The 5,417-nt window shown below is 32.3% G+C and overlaps 1 non-coding gene across 1 annotated transcript; it reads left to right on the top strand.

The window, feature by feature from the left end:
- The first annotated feature begins 3,126 nt into the window (after positions 1-3,126).
- On the top strand, positions 3,127-3,215 carry LOC125854022 (small nucleolar RNA Z221/R21b). Its single transcript, XR_007445320.1, has one exon. It is a non-coding gene; the product is annotated as a small nucleolar RNA Z221/R21b (small nucleolar RNA).
- Positions 3,216-5,417: the final 2,202 nt, after the last annotated feature.

Below are 5,417 nucleotides of genomic sequence, written 5' to 3'. Positions count from 1 at the left end.
ACTTTAAATGAATTTTTTATATATTTAATTAAATTAACACGTGTCATGTAATGATTGGTGTGTGATAATAATATCAGTTCATAATTATTTAGTGGGGTAATAGGACAGTTACAAAATTAATTTTTTTTTAAAATTCGAGACAACTTCAGTGATGACTTTATGTCTTTTCTCGAAAGATAAACAATCAAAGGCACATATATCGCCTATTGGCTCTAGCAGCAATTGAAAATACTCCCCTCGATTTACATTTTCACGTTTATTATATTAAAAATAAATTTTCACGTCCATTCTGTTACTTTAAAAAAGGCACATACGTGGTTACGAGAAATAGATACACATATAAGCATATATTATGAGTCTATTGATTGAACTTGTATTTATCCAAATAGTGCTTTTGTTGTGTAATTTTTTACATTCTTAGTAAAATTGCGATACTTTAATTATCAAATTAGCTCTTGATAAAAGCAAACATTACTCCTATTTAGAAATGGGAGTTTGGGAGGACGAACACTACACAAAAGAGTTAGACTAAAAGCTATACAAATTGTACATTGAGGCCCACCAAATAGATGAACTAAAATTAGTCAAATGTGTACAGTCCCACTTTGATTGCCCATAAAACACGTGGACCCACTTCATTAAATTAAAGAGTTGTATTAAAAGCAATAAGGAATGGTTCCAAAAGTAATACAAGTTGTACCATATATCGACCCGCTTCATTCAATAAATGATTGTACCTACTAAATGTAATAGCTTTTATTTATTTGTCCTTCTCTTTCAACACATGTACTTTATATGAAAACAACTGTACTTGAACGGTTCTTCTTCTCTTATTCCCAAATCCTAATGTTGCTTGAATTTCTTTTGCACCTTTTACTTCTACTGTAACACTTCTTCGATTTCAGGCGTGTTCAATACTCTTTCATGTGTTTTCCTTTGTATTTTATTTTTTTGGGTTCAGCTTTGGGATTTCTTTGCATCCAAATAAGACCTAATATGATTTTTTTCTTTTTATAGGTTGATTTACTAGATCTGTAAAATTTGGGTCTTTGTTCAATCCGCTAATTTGATGCGAAAAAATCTGCCAGCACAACAATTTGTTCCTCAGAGCAATAGATTTGACAAAAAAAATTGGGATTTCTTTGCATCCAAATAAGACCTAATATCATTTTTTTGGATCTCAGTTTTGCCTCAAATGTTTCTTCGATGTTGCTCTTATCCTTAGTTACAGTAAGTTTTGGTTTCCCTTCTTCCTCAAATTTTCGGTAATGTGTCCAACTCTTCAAAATAACCTATAATGATAGTTTTTTCCATTATTCTTTCGATTCTTAGGTTTCTTTGGATTCTTATGTTGGGTATCATAAACTGTATGTTATTTTCCTACGCATGTTTGAAAATGTAAATAAATATGTATATAACTTTAATGTACAGAGTGCATCTATGGTGGTTTTTACCGACTGTCCACCTGTGCTCAAAAGTCCAATAACAACAACAAGAGCTCTCACTTCGAATCTACTTTAAACTCTTTCCCATCTTATTTTCTTTGATTGCTTCAAATCTGCTTCTGCTAAGTTTCTAAGTCTTTTGTTTCAATTGCTCTACTGTTTTTGTTCGTTCTTTTTACTGCTGGTTAAGGATCTTTCTCCTTCACTCTTTCAATATCGGATCTCTTTTTGACAAAACCACCCCTTATATTCAATACAACAAAAGCTCCAATATTGTTTGTTTGAATCATAAGAATCCACATGTTCATGAAATGTCTTGTTTGTTTGAATCATAAAAACCCCCAACTTCATGTGAATGTCCTCTTTGTTTCAATCATTTTCAAGATAATGATAAGCTAAGAATTATTTGAAGTTGTACTCATATACTCCATATTGATTGGCTTCTATATCTTCACTCTCTATTGCGAAGAGCAAAAATAACTATTTTGAGAACTCTCTTTGTTCATGATTACTGTTTATTTCTAAGTTTATTTCAATTTAAGACAATATTAGCTATTCATAGACTCATCAGCCTTTGCTATGAAGATTCAAACTTGAAGTTTTAACTTTCTTCTTTTGTTGAATTCAATGGACGACTCTCTAAGGAGCTGAAGATATCTTTTCTATTTTGTTTAATCGATATTTGAACTTCAAAATAACTTGTGTATCCAATCAATTGAGGCTCCGTACTTGTGATAATTTCTTTCCTTTTCTTGTAGCTGTTTTTTTTAGGATAATTGAAACTCAAAATCAATCTTCTCTTCAACTCTGTCAAGTACATATTATTATGTATCTGTGCTACACGATGTTCATGTATATCAGTATATATACAAAGTTTTTCTCGACATTAGATGTTTGGGAAGAGAAGTGCAAAGAGTCCCATGATGCTCGTGAGAGATAACCAAGATTTGCTAAAGGAATTTGAGCAAGCTGTTACTCCTGCAGGAAATGAAAGCAACAGTTGTTGTACTTGAATCTTCACGCGCAGGGCTGAAACTCAAACTATTCATACATCAAAAACTACAAAGGGCGAGTCTTCTTAACTACCTACAGTTAAGATTTAGTTCTTTTCCCTGGCTTTTGAATTAATATTGATTGATAGATAATGTGACTTAGATTTGTTTATTTCTTCACACACCACAGTCTTCAATGTGCTTATGTTATCCAATAGCAGAAGATATCTTCCTCATTTTCAAAATTTTCATATTAAAACGACAATATTTTTGCCTTCTCAGATGAATGGTACAGTCTCACTCGGTAGTGAGATCCATCAATAGGAACTAAATAGAATGAACTAGCAAAGATGGTATGTTGGTTATTCAAATTTTGTTGTTGGCTCAATGTTGCAGATATGCAAGTAAGTTTATATGCACTTTCTCTTGGATTGCCTGAAACAACTTTAGCTTTAACCTCATGATATTAGTTGATTACATTCAAATTTGATATTTTGTCTTAGTATTATTGTTGAGAATTATGAGAGCCTACGAAGCTTCTATGTAGAATTGTTATGATTAGTGAGGTTTATCATCTTAATAAGTGATTTCCTTTCCCCTGCAGTATGAATTTCAGTATCCATTTGCGTCAGATCTCACCTGCTACTTCTCTTTCACTTTCACACACATAATAGTTGTGTTTAGTAATTAGGCCTGTGATGAGATCTCGAGAACTGTCATGCGCCACTCTGATATTAGTGATGTGAAAATTTTCATACCCATATACCTTTCTGAGCTTTTACAAAAATCATTTGCATATGAGAATTAAAACAACTGAGCATATTTATTGTTACTGTAGAACACATGTTATTCTGTTTTACTAGGCTACTGCTAAAACTAATAGTTGTTAGTTCCTTTAATATGAAGTTTCTACAGTTCCATTTTATGTGAAAAAATAGAGTAAAGGGGGAGCTAGCAAGTTGTAAATAAATAAAAAACAGTATATGGAAAAAAACACACTTATTATGATCTTCTCTTCCTGGAAGTGCATTTTTCATATTTAGAAACGCTTACAAATACGATATAATGTACATTGACCCTTCCTATAATCAAGGCACTAAGAAGTTGAAATATTTACATGTAAAGTAGGGGTGTAAGTGTGCTGACTTAAAGAAAGCACAAGAATGGACAAGCTGAAGTTAAAAATCAACATGTTCTTGGGATCCACTAGAAATCTTGTGTCTACTTCAGCTAATAATGAAAATGAATCACATCTCTTGATCGTTCTGTGCAAATTTTATACGATAACTAACAATCTGATTTGCATAAGTATTATCTCTTTGATGAATTTTGTCTTTGTTATTATCTACTTAGTGCATATAACCAAATCATCCTATTGAAAATTTAAGGTGGCAAAACTGACGTGCTAAATTAAATTGTCCTGATTATACACTCAAGTTGTTTGATAATGTGTCCAACTCATCTTATTTGGAATAGTCTTTCTCCTTTTTAGATCATACCAGGAAAATATCTACGATATCTAATGATCTTTCCTGAGTCAATAGCCCGAGTGATAGACCGAGGTTATTGTATGAGCTGAGCAATGCCCTCACAAATCTCAAATGCAATGTGGTTAATGCTAAGGTGTGGACTCATAATGCCCCAGCAACAGCTATAATGCAAGTTACTGGTGAGGAAACGGGAGGTACAATTAATGATCGGGAAAGGTTATCTATGATGAAGCAACTATTGTGCAATGCACTTAGATGTAGCAATAAATTAAAGATTTTTATGACAATAGTATTTGATGAGGTCTCTCATACCGAGAGAAGGCCTTCACCAACTAATGTTGGCAGACCAAGATTATGAGCGCCTTGCTGGTGAAGGATTGGATGAAAAAGAGAGGCCTAATATGAGTATCCTTTATTGGTAAGATAAGGACTACTCCATTGTGACAATCCGGTGCAAGGATAGACCAAAGCTTGTCTTTTATACAATTTTTATATTGCCCGATATGCAATATGTCATTTTCCGTGGCAATGTGGATGCTGAAGTACCAATAGTGCACCAGGTACCACAATTTTCTATTTGTTTTGAAATCTCTTTCATGGTTTATTCTTCTCAATATTTGTGAACTAATATTAGAAACTTTGTTCTCATTGAAGGAGTACTGCCAAAGACATATATATGTTTCCTGGTAAAATCAGACGCATAACGAAAAAAAGTGATTCAATGTCTTAAAACAATAATTGAAAGAAGGGTATTTGAGGTTAGCACTTATGATTTACTTAGTTTCTAATTTTTTTTAGATCCACTGTTCGAGATAAATTGGGAGTTATGAGGGGCATCTCCTTCGACCAATTATTTGTCATGGTCCATTGCTCTTTTTAAAATTAATTAATTAACAACCCACAAATAGCACGTTACACGTTAGTAGCCTGTTCAAAGAAGTGAAATTAAGATAGAAACTTTCCCTTTTTTGACTTTTAAGTAAGATAGACTTTTTCCTCTTTCCTTCATACGTCAAATTTGAAATTCTCCTACATTTAACTGAACTTATTTGCAACTACGATGTTTTGATCCAAATATGAATACTAGATACTCTGATATATGTCTCCCCGTTTACTGATTTTCTCATTTCTTCAATAATTAATCATCTTATTCTGATGTGGTTGCTTCTATTGCTTTGCACTTCTTAGTAAGTTTTATTTAATTTTTTTTGTCCTCTTCTCGCCTTTTAATACATCTTACTGTTAATGAAATTCTGGTAATATTAGTATTTTTGCTATTTATTTGAGTAATTTGTTTTTACATGCATAATATTGATAACTATATTAGATTTGCACTCTGCTGCCAAATTTATATAAGGCCTATATATACATATATATATTAGCCTTATTTAGAAAGGACACTAAAAGTATATGTGTCTTCTTTACAATTGATGGGGTTTTGGTAGGCAATGAAATTGTGCCAACAAAGAGACAAAATCATTACATTTGGT

The sequence above is a fragment of the Solanum stenotomum genome, chromosome 1 (assembly GCF_019186545.1).
Source record: "Solanum stenotomum isolate F172 chromosome 1, ASM1918654v1, whole genome shotgun sequence".
NCBI lineage: Eukaryota > Viridiplantae > Streptophyta > Magnoliopsida > Solanales > Solanaceae > Solanum > Solanum stenotomum.
Note: the sequence above shows the minus strand (reverse complement) of the source record. Positions and strands in the feature narration are given on the sequence as shown.